The 15,372-nt window shown below is 35.0% G+C and overlaps 2 protein-coding genes across 2 annotated transcripts in view; one reads left to right on the top strand and one right to left on the bottom strand.

The window, feature by feature from the left end:
• Nucleotides 1-15,372, top strand: part of Miga (Mitoguardin) — a 48,371-nt gene that overhangs the window by 13,987 nt on the left and 19,012 nt on the right. The window lies entirely within an intron of this gene.
• Nucleotides 1-15,372, bottom strand: part of uzip (unzipped) — a 29,039-nt gene that overhangs the window by 4,057 nt on the left and 9,610 nt on the right. Inside the window, exon 2 of the mRNA XM_053748469.2 lies at nt 7,605-7,651. The gene's annotated coding sequence lies outside the window, so the exon portion shown is untranslated. The remainder of the gene's footprint in view (nt 1-7,604; nt 7,652-15,372) is intronic.

The raw sequence follows: 15,372 nt of genomic DNA, 5'->3' as shown, positions 1-15,372 counted from the left end.
AAGTTCAATTGGAGATTGACACGGGCCATTTAGTCGATATAAATCTGGCTTGACTGCACATCATATTCATTTGTTTAATTAAGATCAGATGTATGTGTTTATAATGTGTTATTAACCGTTACAAATGGTAGACATGAAAAGTAAAGGCACGAACCTACCAAAAAAATATATTTTTTTAATTTAATCGCTTCTCTTTGACTCTTTATTTCATTATTTTTATTTTAAAAATACATTAGAAACTAGTTTAAACGATGGTTTGGGTGTGATTTTGCGTTATCCAGCCATGTAATCTAACAATTGAAATGTTATGTCACAATTAAAAATCGACATAGGAAGATGAGACGTTATATGTGATTAAAATTTCGTGTTGTAATGTTTTATCGCAGTTATAGAACTGAATAGATAACAATGTAGTTAACTTGTTTTAGGTAGGAATTTGTCTGCAGTCTGTCGGTTTATATAATGTAAACTTATTTAATAAATAAGGCCACAACATTTATTGATGTTGAAGCTGCGAGTTCTATAATATTGAAATTGCCGACGCCCCGATAAGTCCTTGGTTCGAGAGTTCTGAATGTAGGGCAGGCATTGTGTGGATGCATGTACCATGTCGGCTATAACGATTGTGGTCATGAAGGTGCAATACAATACGTATGTACGACACCTAACACAATCGATTAACTGATTTCTCTTCATTTACCTTTCTGGACTGCACTATTCAACAGTTATTCGAATTTCAGTGTTACATATATTTTCTTATTAGTAGGTGGATTTACCACTTTTAGTGGCAGTATTTTCGGTGATTCAAATCACGTCAAACTTTCCCAAAGATAGATTTGACCACAAGGGTTTTTGCCAAGCTGTCAGTTTCGATTGTTTGTAAACAATAACACTCTAGTTTGTCCAAAAGCCAATTATGTAGATAATTTGTGTTGTTGTTCTCTACTCCCCGGAGAAATTAGAAGTGATAACGCAACAATATCGCAAACAATAACTCAGCGGTGGGCTTTAATGAGTCGATTTAAACGCCCCATACATTTTCTCCCGACACAACCCCTTTCTTGTCTAACTTTCCTAGCACTCAATGCCAGCTCGAGGGGAGGTTTCAAACAAAACGAGGAAATCTCTTGTCAGAATTTCCTCACTCTACGAATCAACCCTAGTCTATTTGACTTCTGAAGTTGGGAAAACGCTGTTTTCAGTAAAACTTGCAATATAACTGACATGCTTCTTCGTCAATACAGTTCCAATTAACATACTCTGTAATATTTTAAGTAATGAGCTCACACTGTCTGGCATTTGAATAAATATTTACGTTGCTTTTAAATGTTCGAACAAAAATAATACGCCATTATTATATTAACCTTGTTTTTGGCAGGAGTAGACTAGGTCAATTATCTAGATACTAATAAAAATGTCCTTGTTAAAGTTGTCACGGAAACTTTTCCTAGTAATTATGATATAACCTATGACATCATAAATACCAACAAAGTAAGATATTCACCATTTTATGTATTGGCAATAACAATGATTTTGTGGACAGCCAACAATAAAACTTTACGGTGTTGTGTGTGATGTTGTGGCTACTGCGATGAGGTCATGTTTTATGATAATATGCAGTTTGTAATGCTCGGAGGTCTGAATGGTTCTACATAAATCCAATCTTCATGTAGACAAGAACGATATTTGTCAATTTTAATCAATGAATAAATGGATCATAAATAGTGTACTAAAAGAATATTATTTTTATTTCAATTTTTAGAAGACTTGGAAATAATTTAAACCTATAAAATAGTGATGAGATTTTGCTATGAAATTCACGCGGGCGAAGCCGCGGGCAAAATTCGATTTATGAAATTGTAAAGGGAGCAGGCACTCGTAAAAGTACCGCATCCGTGAATGGAATCACAAACGTATACTTTTATATGATTGTCATCAATTTGTCTGTGGTAATGCAATTTGTCTTGTTTTGAAGTGGTTATAACATGTCATACTTTCACAGGCGCGTCTATTTCTTTTTGGGCATCTGACCCGTGAGAACGAGATGATAGTTGTAATGATCAGCAATTTGATACCAGTAACAATGATTTCGTTTTGTGATTAACGACTTTTTTTTAGGATCGTTAAGTACAATGTGACAATGATGTATTAGACCAATGTGCATGTCAGTGTTTACCTAAGAAAAGAGGCCCGTCACATGCAATCGATATTCGATGTTTCATCACTTTTTTTAGTTAGTTTCTGCAATCACAATCGAAAAAATGTAATTGAAAGCATCGATCGATAGAACTTTTTAATTTAAGGCCATTTTTATACATCTTTGTGTGTATTCTAAAGAATTCAGAATCTCACCATGATATTGGCAAATACATACTTTATATAGATGTGGCGGATCGTCGCAGCAAAGCTTCCCCAGACAATTGCTTCGGGTATAATCGCATTACCTTCATGATGCAATCAATAAGTACACCGGATTACTGTCTGTCGTGTTGCAAAGTACCTATTAGCTTAGTTAGACTTAACAAAAATTGAAATGACCAAGCATACTATAGTTATACATTTTAGAGACATATTCGTCGAGTTTTCAACTATAATGACCATAAAATTGATCATTTTACAATCGAAGCAATCCCCTCAATTATATAATCGATTATTTTATGCGCATGTTAGCAATGTGAAATTCTACGAACAGTTTATAATATACCGCAATGTCGGTTTTCTTGGAGCAGGTGAAGGGGCTAAACTCGTACCCGTAAAGACATGGCAAAACCACTGCGCAATGTCCAGTTATGACAAAATATAATAAGAAATAGGAAGCAATTTCGTCGATTGTCTTAATATAGAGCTGAATTACTGACGCCATCTAGCACTTGAGCATCTATTTTTATACGTTAATCCTATAAATACGAAATGCAATACGTCCGCTCTAAATACATAAGCTCTATTCGGTATTGTAGGTCTGTACTGTTTGCAAAACAGCGCTAAGCTTTTAACCCAGTTGTATGCTACTTGCTTGCATTGCAAATATTCAATTTAAGTCAGGGAAAAGAGTCTCTAGTGTAGACAGTGTTCCAAGTTAAACATTACTATAAAAAGCATTTCTATGATTTAAAATTTTTGGGTATTTCTAAGAAAAAATGGTGATTTTTTTTTGTTATAATTTTATTCTTAGATTTCTAGTTGTCTCTAACTGATGTTGGTTTTAACCTAACCTAACCTGATAAATATATCAAGTAAATGAAAAAAAAAAAAACAGTTGCTTACAATTATGTGCCTGCTCAGAATTATACTTGAGATTTGACCCCGCTAAACCTGTCGTTCTAACACAATCTCACGGCAGATTTATTGTTGCTAGTTTATTTTATTTTAATATTTGTTAGATTGTACCCACCTGAACCTGATGCTGAGAATTCGGAAAATTCACGCCCAACAACGACGTGCTTTAGTCACGCTCGTAATGTCATGTTCCATCATTCGTTATCTCTCTGTAGTATCGATAACTCACGACAAAGTTAAACCGTTACTGACATACTTTCTTCTGTTATTATATTCTTTTACAGCATGTCATTGTACAAAACTATAGCACATACCAATGCACAAATCTACCTACTTACTAACAGACTAGAAACCCTTTTTAACATCATATCGATGATAATGTAAAAAAGGTTTTTATTTTATAATCATTATAGATGCCTTTCATAAGCCGAGCGTGAAGGGGCGGGCGCTCTTTGGTAGATTATCGAAGTAATAGTATTGTTATCAAACGCCGTCTCGATAGATATAATTAAACTATGTTACTAGACTTTCTCCACTTCATTTATTGTTTAATGGACTGGACTCGTCGCGAGGTTGCAGCTGTTTTCGTTCTGGTATTTAGTCGTGCATTTTTGTCCTTCTTATCAATGTATTTAGATGTTCTTCTTCATGCCTTGTTTTACGGTTCCACTCGGAATTAGTAATAAATGTTGTTGACGAAGTTTAATAAGCTATTTATAGAACTTCGACAACTGAAAATTAGATATGTATTTTGTTGTGTTTTTGATTGATACTGTAATGTTTCTTGTAATTACCAGTGTCCAGGCCACTGCTTTCAGTTTAGTACATCATCTGTGTACGATAATTATACATATGTTCCTAAAAATTAAGTTTCTTATATTAACTCAAACATTGGGATGTAAAAAATCATCCCAACTACACATTCGACAATCGGTGATTTACGTAAATTTTCAGTTGCACTGAATATTCATGATGTTGTTCCGGCTTTATCTGACGGACTGGTTGGTGACGCGCGAAGTCGCGGGCCGGCGAGTGCGCGGCGACGCGTGAACCAGCTGATAGCGTGGGAATAACCTCATGCATGAAGACCAGCCCGAACAAGCCGCCCATGCCGGCGTAACCGCAACGCTCGTGCTTTATGCGCCATACATCTTATCAATATGCGCAATACGTTTCTCGGGATTGACGTCCCTTTTACATTTAAATATTCTTTGTTTCTTTGAGTATGTTTGTTTCATTTTCATTGGTGTCCATCAACCAAAACACACTATTTTATTGACTGTACCTAACATGACCTATTCTTATTTGTTCTTAACTCATTGTATTCTTATTCCACTTCTAATCATATCGAATGTTTCCATTGTCGAGTATGATTTAGATGTCAACAAAGCCTTTAGCAATATCATGTCATTCTCACAATAGAATGTCTCATACCCTCAAAGCTCCTTAGAACAATGGGATGCGGGCCCGCGCTGAAGCTTGTAACTTGTTGTCGACTCCAGCACGCGCTCGTGTACACTCCGTTGACAATACAATTAAGTAATCATTGTTCAATGAGCACCATTCTAGCGAATTAGAAATTGTTAACAGCCTTCCTCTAAATTTTCGATGTGTATTCCAAGCTCTCTGATGAACATAAAAGTCAACAGAATGTGGCTTCTACTACGTGAAGTAAAAGAAGAAAGGAAACAAATCATTCCCGGAATACTTTAATTAAATTGAAAGCGGGCCACGCGGCTATCTGACCTCTTCTTTCATTAATTTCCCTTATCTCTAGCGGCAAGACGTATAAAGGACTTATCTTTCTGTAATACATGTATTGTCAATAAAGTTACGAAGCTTCTTGTTTATTGTTATATGTACATAATGAATAGGTATCAAGACGGTCATTTAATTGGCACTAAACAGATATTTATTTGTATTCCTTGGAGATTATACTGGTCACGCAATGTTTACTTGTGCCCTAGATATTGACGCTTGTGGTTCCATTAACGTAATAGAGGTCATCGAAGGTATCTTTGTATGGTCGGATTGCAATTCTTTCTACCAGTTGTATTACTAATATTATAACGGTAAACTTCCCGTCGGCTAATTCATGAATGGTTCCGAGTGGCCGAGTGTGTTAATCGCATTCATTAACTAGCACCATATTCGCGTACCGTGACACGATGGGAGATGTCACGGCGAGGATAAAAGCTATACAAGTTTCTGCTCACTATTTCATTTCCGACTCTGAAATAACAAATTTTATTACAAACACAATTTCACGGTCGCAACGTTCATTCATTTAATTCAAATGGCGTGGAAGTTCTGTAAAAATAGAATGTGCAATGAATTTGTCGTAGTATCTGTACAGTTTCTTTAAAAGCGTCTGGTTAAGGCGATGATCAGTATCAATGCCAAGAAGCGCTATGATTAGCTCACGTAATAAATAAGCGCAATAAATTTTCACACTAAGTTAAGCTATAAATCAAACAGTAAGGGTCTAATTAACCCAATCCCCGGTTCAGTAGATATCATCGCACCTGGCAGTACTGTCGTTCTAGCATTATGAGCAAACTAGTTATTAACGATGTTTAACTATTCTATTTTGATAAGAGATTTTCTCTTAGCAGCAAAATTCAAATAAGCTTTATCTAATACTATATCTATTTCGTTTCTCTATGTCTTAGTTGTTGATATGTTTATTTAAAATAATAAATTGATTACAGTATAATTTGTCCCACACAACATTTCATGGAAATGTAAAGTAAATGACGGTTATCCTAACCGTCTTATGCAGTCTTTGACACATAATTTCTTATACCATCCTCGAGGCTAATATTGACTGTATCGATTTTGCCTCACGACCGCAAACATTCGTCATCGGTGTAGACGGCAAAACCAAATAAAGCGGGGTGTGTGTCTAGAGTTCCAGACTAAATAAACTGAGGAGTGACAAGTTTATTTTAACACCTTTTCTTCCAACTCTAAATGAAGCCGTTTTAGAAATAAAGGCTCTTGGCGACACAACTCGTCGTTTGTCTTTCCAAATACACATTCATAATTAGCATATTTTGCTTCGTCTAGTTGTTTTTGTGTCCACATATTCCAATGCTCTAAGCTTTCACTTTAGTTGTTTTGTGTCAATGATTTTAAAATTACAGTCGACAAGATATATTATTAGTTCCATTTCTTTCTCATACAGCTAAGCTCCCGAATAAGTCAATACAGGGTTATTGTAGAATACTGAAAATTAAGTGGAAGCGACATGAAATATAAGTGGAGCTTGTTGGTACATAGGCCAGTTAAACAACTCTTGTTGTAACTAACACTCAACTGGGTTTCATAAATCACATTGATTGTAGTAATTTGTCTACTTGACCGGGCAGGCTAAACTGGGGGACTAGCCGAAAGGCTCGCAATTTATACGTTAAAAGTCATCTGTAAACTGTCTATAAAACGATCGTTAAAAAAGCTAAGACAAATGAATAATATGTTCATTTTAAATATGTACAAGAATACAAATGAAAACGCACTAGACTAAACTGATGTTCCATTTAAAATTCCTGCGGAAAAACCAGCCCCAGAAAACAAGAACGTCCTGCATTTAAATTTGCAATCCGGCGTATTGTTGCGTATGTAATGAAGTGCAAAGGCGGATGCCCGAGGATGATGGCAATCAGCGTCTCCCCACGATTTGTGACACGCAGACAACAAGCTACAAGGTCGCAAATGATTGCTGGTAATAGCACTTATCATATTCTGACGACATACTGCCCCAATTTTATTGCACTTGATATACGTACTACGGCTATATCGACATATTCTCCATTTAGTCTCTTCCTATATCTTTTCTTATCATCTTCTTATGTTTACATTATATTTATTGCATATTATATTCTTGCATTGATTGTTTCTCTTGTTCTGATTAAGGTACAGGTTAAATTGGGATTATTTATATTTTTCGTTTTATTTGCTTTCCAATTACCTACCCGCCTTTTAATAAAGTGGATAACAAGAACGGAGAAGTTAACGATCTTTCTAGCTGACTTATTTTTGTTCCTGCTCATGAAAAGACAAACTCTAAAATGAATGATACTTTAAAACTAATGAAAAATGCACTAGTATTTGTGGCACTAGAATAAAACTTCTTATTATAGTATGACAGGACAATTGTTCAGTCCATCCTGACTCCTAACTGGATGATAGCGGGCACACACTCTCGAACGTGCCTGTTATGAAATCGTCCTATTTTTAGAATGTTGACGACATCACCAAATAATTCCAGTCTAAACCAAACGTTCTTATGGACTTATCTTAGTTTTATTGTTGTGTTTTTTATTTACCTGAGGCGTATGGCTATAAGCTGTCCAGGATGGCTTGGTTTTGAAAACTGTAACAAAAATAAAAACACTGTTAGTACAGTCATATCATATATGATCGGGTAGAGACCCGTATAACATAAAATCTAACATAAAATATTTAAAATATGGCATAATGATTTTTTAGCATAATGATCTTACGCATGAGGGCTTACGCTTAACTAACCTAACCTTACATAAAAGTTAATTATGCTACATTTACCCGTATGCCAAAAATCAATTATGCCTTAGACCTATTATGCCAAAATATTTTATACCAATGAACAATAGGACAAATAATGCGAAAAAATGGTACCTATACGATTATTATACTGTATTGTTCCTTAACTTCTGTCGGATCATTGTTTCAATTGTTTATTGCACTTTTATGTGAAACTATCACAAAATCGACTAACGTAATAATAGTTAACTATTTATTGTAACAGTTTCTTACGTATAAAATCACAATTCGCAAGATAATGTTTATGTGAAGTCCCTAACGCAGCTGTCTCATAAAGTTTATTTTTTTTAATTGTTGTGTTGTGTGCAACGGATATCAAGCGAGCAGCTGCTATCTAGCGTTAGTCATATAAAACAATTTGCTGTTATAAGAGTTCAAACAACAGGTGTGTGTATGGGTTCACTGTCAAGAAGCATAAAAATTTTAAGCATAAAATAAGTTAGCATATTGTAATTACTACTAATTATAATTTCACATAATACTAATAAGCACAACAGTTTTTAGCATACAATTTTTAGCATAAATGCAATAAGCATATTCATGTAAGGTCATTATAAAGCGGCTTACGGGTGGCCCTGGGCCACCCCCGCCGCACCTAAACCTACACATATTATGCTAAAACCAAATTCGGTCTAAACACATATTATGCTAAAACCAAATTCGGTCTAATTAATATTATGCTAAATATATTATGCCAATTTCATTATGCCAATCCATTTTGGGATAAAACACATTATGCCAATGAAAGGGATCCCGTGTGTGTGTAAACCTATTATTATTTAGCAGATTTGATTTCTATGCACATTGCTCATACAGCAATTGATTTTGCATATCGCAGTGTAATAAACTTGGCAATAAAAACCACTAAATGAATCAATTTTGATTCATGCCACGTAACCATAACCTTTGTTCGAATGGCATAACCACAAAGTGTAACAATAGCTACGTTCTTAAACCTCGGTTTGAGAACCTAGCTATTGTTCCAAATTTTAATGGTTGAATTTGTTAAAACTCGTTAAAACATTAAAATTTGATAACAAATACTAATAGCTTATATTTCTACAAAAACGGGCATTTGCTAGAACCAGATACCACAGTTTTATACGAGAGCGTGTGCATTAATGCAATCGTTATGCAGTGGTAGGTCGGCCTTCGCCACGGCAACGGTCCTATTGTGTGCGACTGTTACAATGAACACTTGGAAACTAGATACAACATCTTCAACTCGTGTGCAGTAGACTCATTATACAGTCACAGGAAACGGCTAATTCTTACTTAGAGTACGTTCGTTTCTGTACATACTATCGAGCGAATAATAAGGAGTAGCGGCGGGACGACTAACATTCTAATCGATTGCTCAGCTCCTTTTATGAGTGGAATTGGTCAACTTCAAACCGGACGCGGCAAAGATCATATGCTTTATTGGTTTAATCATGTAGTTCAAATCGATGATAATTTTTATGCAATTAAATACATATTCGCCTTCAGTTAAGCAACTTTGCTATATGTTTCTAAATGTAAATCACAAATATACGAGTCGGACCCAAAGAAAATATCCTACACGATTTGTGGTTTACAATCTCATCTCAATGAAATTGCACAGTTAACCACAAGTGCGTAGAGGGAGATTCCAATAAAGTCGAGGGTTTCGATGGATGGGCGATTGCATTTAGACAGGGGTCAAACAGCTAAAGGGAAGTTTTGTCACAAACTCTGAATTTGTTCGTCAACGAAAAAAATAAAATGTTTACGGTGAGTTTTAAAGATATATATTTATTCCAAGTCGTAGGAACATAAACAGCATTCAAGTATTGTTTGACGTATCCAGAGTAATTTGCAAGAGCTTACCATTTCTAAGAGGTTAAGACTTTTAAAGATTTTTCTATGAGATAGCACGTCACACTTTAAGTATTTGTTTATTTATACGAGGAAAAGTTAACACAGGATTTTCAACAATTTTGCAATCACTTCAGAGTTTATACCTCTATATTCCTTTAGAAACGTTGTGACACTGGCCCTCGTAATCTAAGCGTAGTCCCTCCCAAACCAAACAATATGTCGTATATGCCATTTAACTCGCGATAAGGCTCTTGATGCACACCGCCCCACGGTCCCAATCCTAAATTGTCTGGCAAAATCGTGGCCCTTTGCAATGGAGTTATTATTACGGGTCGCTGGTTTGATGAGGATCCCGGACAAAGCATTACACATGTTATAGCCGGGCTTTTTATCTCGTACATATTTTCGTAAATAGAAAATGCTCTCTTTGACCATCATTTTGCATAATCAAGTAATGAACAATTTCTAGCTGTGTTCATTAGGCCTTTTTAGCAATATCTTGTAGTCCTGAAATCATTAATGAAATTTAAGATGTAAAATATGGGGGCAAAGCTTTTTTGTATACTAAGCACCGGAAAACATGGACCGTTGGGGTGGGGGTGCAAAACGGAAGACGGCGTAGTTTCCTCGGTTGCCATGACGACGCCCCGCACATGGCTATGCTTTTCCCAATTCCAAATTAGCAAACTGAGGCAAGTGATGTTAATAGGGATTTATAGGTTATCATTTAGCGGCCGTTCATGTTCCATCCCATCCAATCGCTTGAACGATTTGGGTTATTTCAATCCATTTGCACGCGTTAGTAATTTAAACTACTTACATTTATAGAAAACCGAAATGAATTACATATAAATTGATAATCACACCTCCCCTTGCTGTATACAAATCGACCGGGAGATTTCATAACTGTAGGTACTTTATGCGTCTCGTAGGGCGCAGGGAAGTGCATGGCGCCCTAGTCTAATTGCATTTTATTTATTCAAGACCTTTAGTGCCCTCAGATGGATGCGGAACAAGCCCGGGGAGACTTCCCTTGCTGCTCATTAGTCCTCACTCTACACTGACTCTGTTAAATAACCAAATACAAACATTATATAATTCATTTTGTTAAAAACTTTAGCGTATCGCGCTTACTAATATCATTTAAGAATTTCTTATAAATCCTAAAATTTTTGTTCTCTTTTTGATACCTGTTACTCGAATTTGCAAGTAATAAAACGCAATGAAGGATTTTTTGTAGTAAACTATTCATATTTCCTGAGTCTAGTCAGACTACAACACCCTAATGCAAAATGAAATCTGATGAAACTAAAAACAGTTCTAACGTCAGAATTTTGTGCTGATGTCATCTGTTCAGTAGTAAAAGCCACCCTCTTACCTAATGCAATCGATATCGGTACCTCCATTACATATTTATTGGTATAGGGTCCTGAGAACTCACGAAAAATGTAAATTCGTTCATCTACTGTTGTACAAAATTATAAGCTTCAAGAAACAAGAAATTTTCATCGTTTTCAAGATTGCGAAAATTTCGTGAAAATTACTAAATTTATTAGTACTTATGTGGAACGTATCCACGGTTCAAATTAATAGTAGTGATGTTTTGCACACATAATATATATGACCGGTTATGCAAATTTACTCAACCTTTGTATTCTATGAATTTTAATTACTTATAGTATGGCGGTCTCTCACTCTCATTCATGACATGACTAAATTTCGCATTGGGTGCCATTTATACATTTTCGTTCTAATGAGTCGTCACATTATGAGTGAAATTAGCTTGTGAAGCTTGCATATGTCAATAATTCATTCTCATGAATAAAGATGTAGAGGTAATATTACGGATAATACGCAGGGTCTGCTAACTTCCCGTTTATATGGGCCTGGAGACCGGGGCGGCGGCTTCCGAACTGCGCATTAATTATACCTACTCCGCCAACTTTGAACAAACTGTCGAGCAATAAACATTGTGCAATATCTCACTAATTAAGTTCCCCTATTCCCTTCTCAAGTTTACTTCCGTAAGTAGGTTAACAAACTTGTGGGAATTATTCTGCTTTGTGGAAGCATATCTTTGGTCGTTCTATGAGATGATTGCTTTGAAAGAGATAATATAAAATCTGTAAAAGTTATACGCCAATGGTACAAGTTTATTTTCAAACCACGGATTTCGTCTATTGCGAATGCAAAGTTTTTGCTTTCCCAGTAAAAAAAGTTTTTTGCTTAGCAGACAGACTGCGGACAGAGTTTCCCCATCTGCATGTGAAATGAAACGCCATTAGTAGACCAAGGCGGCGGCGTGTGGATTAAAAGATGCTGTGTGCTGAGTGTAGCACACATTAATGTTTCTATAAAAGAAATATATCTCGCTAGTCTAACGCTATCTAACTAGTCACAATACAACTAGTGACGTCATCGGTTTACTCTGTCTACAATCTTTTGGTGACTCAGTCATTTATACTTATTTCAATGAAGTTCATTCATTTGAGTCATCACATTTTGTAATTATCATGACTAATTCTTATTGAAGGATCTTGGCAAATAAAATTAAACTTTGTTTTGATAAAGTACGTGTTAAAAGGGAAAGATATAACACGATTCACATGATATCCATATAAACTCATGCAAAAATGCAGACGTAAGTGCAGTATCTGAGATAACGGCGCCAAGTCGAAGGCAGGTCGACGAACGCGGACGCTATGTTGAGTCATCAAGCTTCAATTATTTATCATTGCAGCATCTTCAATCCGACATGCGCACGATCTTGAAATTTTTAAAGTCAGTCGACGAGGCGCAAATTAAGTTGCTGGAACTACATCGTCGTGTAGGCACGTATTAAATATAGAAACACGTGGCTCACACGCAATAGTCTCATTAGTATGCCCAAAATGTTACAAAAAAAATTTTATGATCACACATTTTATTAATACCGTATCACCGAATTATTTAATCCCGAAAGATGGACGACCTTCATAAAAAGTTTTAATTTTGATTTATCCTTCCGCTGCTCAAAAGGGAACAAAGGGTATTGAATATTCATTTGACCGCTATATAATGATTAAGGGCAAGGCGTACTATACTGTGGTGAGGTCTATTAACACCGTTGGTTGTACGCGCATAGAATGGTCAGGCGTGAGGGCTCGATAAAATACCGGAATGTTGGCCTCGAAATAACTCGCAGTAGTAAATGAAACATAATGAGCGTAATGTAGATGCTCACGTGTACTATAACTATAACCCACACTCTTTACGACTTCAATTTTCATAATTTACACTTAATAAATGAAGATCTCGTTGGTTGTCTGATCTCGATCTTGATCTCGTTGAATATATATATATATATATATATATATATATATATATATATATATATATATATATATATATATATATATATATATATATATATATATATATATATATATATATATATATATATATATATATATATATAGATATGATGATTGATTGTAATTAAGTACCTAGATTACGTAACACACATGTTTGTCTGGTAGATATTGCCTATTATTATGCATAACTTGCATGCTCCACAAACTTTGTAACAGCCATATACGTACAGGTTATTTTGCAAATGAATCAATTAGTGGTGGTTTACTAATTCAATGATGAAATTTATTTCTTTTCCGTCCAAAGTTCTCTGATAAAATATAGATTTTCCGTATCATCTAAAGATCTTAATCTAAAAGTTGAAACATCATCGAGAAAGCTTCCGTGACCACACGCCTCCTTACTATCTACTGACAAGTTTTATAAGTACCTAGAACCGGGGATTTGATCTTCAGACACCTGTCTGTCTCATTCTCAACGTGTAAAGAAGCGAAGAATTATATTATAAATATGATACTTTATAAGTTTACATTGCAGTGACTTGAGATATCTCTTTGACATGTAATAAGAGATGAATGATTGGTGAACCATGCACTAACGGTAGTATTAACAAGTGGATTGGATATCTGATAGTCGTCGACAGACTATAAATACTCATACCTTCCTATGTAAACTGAATTTTTTTTTTGCAACAAAAAATAAAATTATTCTTTCAACGCAATTTAAGTTATTAAGATGTGTCAATTTAAAGCGCTTGACGTAATAATAAGCATGTATTATTGCCAAACATAACAATATAACTGTAGTTTTTATGGCTTTGGACGAGGTACTCGGCTTATTCTCTTTGCCCCAAGAACTCAAATGGGGCAGTTTTATGGTGCTAATAAATCATTACACCTTCCTTAATAAAACTTGCCATTGAAGTTTAAACGACTGAATCGCATGAAGAGTCTCAAGCTCAAGTCGACATCTCAAAGATAGTTTTCTTTGTCTGGAAACATTTTTAGGAAATGTTTACACCGGTTGGAGTACACTCCTCTGAAGTCACAGTACGTGCGTTGCGGTGGCGTCAAGTAAAACCTGAGTGCTTGTTCAACATGTCTACGGTGGAGATGTTGCAATATTAGCGTATGCCATGCCTCTTCGTCTATTTCACATCATGTGAATGTTTTTTTGTAAGTAGTGAATTTTGTAATATCTACATATTTGCACTGCACATAAAACTGACTTCAACCTTATCAAATTTTTTTAGACAGGAATTTGCTCTATTCGCTTGCTGTCTTCTCATGAAATCATCATCAATGTATTATACTATTTTTATTTAATATCTGTTAATTATTAAGTTCACATCCAATTCTATCCATATGTTAGATATTTTTTTGGTAAAATGTACAAAGTACACACACCTGATGTCTTATAACTTAACTCACACTCTTCTGTTTGTTTAGAACAAATATCAGATTGTTTACATTCTTAAGCACCGTTTGGACAAGTTTTTAGAGAGCTTTGGATTGCGCTAGTGATAAATGAGTGCTACCAATTGATTGGAGTTGACTTTATTTACATATACATATATCTATGGGTAGTCCCTGAGAATCGTGAGATAAGGCTTCGAACCAGTTTAAATATAAATTTATAGCCACCGTTTATCAATACAACGTAGCAAAAGCGTGCCGTGCTAAAGATATAATTTTCTCTGTCTATTCGTATTACCCTCAATGTCTAATTGATTTTATTCTACATCCTTCATTAACAGGATTTCAATATAAATTTGCCGTCTTTGCCAGTCTTATCGGGATGATCAATTAGTGCAAACTATTTTGTCATTAGCTTCAGTAAGAAAGCCAACTGAACTACAAGTTATATATTAATGTAGAATTTTTAGGCTTCGTATATTGCAATAAATGCTTTCTTTTGAAACAGTGTAAATGTATTATCATCGATTAGGCAGATTTATCGACCTATTGTTTATTCCTTATTAACGCCGATAATAAATCGATGAGTATTCATACATTCATCAGTATTATTAATTCGTGACTTGAAAACTGATCGCTTCTACCAGCTAAATTAGTATTCAATGCACGCCTAACACTTGCGATCGTCTACACTAATTTGTCTTGTATATACGATAGGCAGCCATATCACTTCTTCCCTAATTACTCGAATACATTAGATTTTTAATTGAAATACTAAAGAGACATGCTAAATTTTGCATTATCAATAATAAATATTATTAAAACAAGTTTTACAAAACAGACTAATTTATTTTATTTTTTTAATTTGTAAGGTCTGTGTCAGTATTGAGTAAACAAGAGAGCAGGA

The sequence above is a fragment of the Plodia interpunctella genome, chromosome 1 (assembly GCF_027563975.2).
Source record: "Plodia interpunctella isolate USDA-ARS_2022_Savannah chromosome 1, ilPloInte3.2, whole genome shotgun sequence".
NCBI classification, from domain to species: domain Eukaryota; kingdom Metazoa; phylum Arthropoda; class Insecta; order Lepidoptera; family Pyralidae; genus Plodia; species Plodia interpunctella.
The sequence above is the reverse complement of the archived record's forward strand: the minus strand, read 5'-3'. Positions and strand labels throughout refer to the sequence as shown.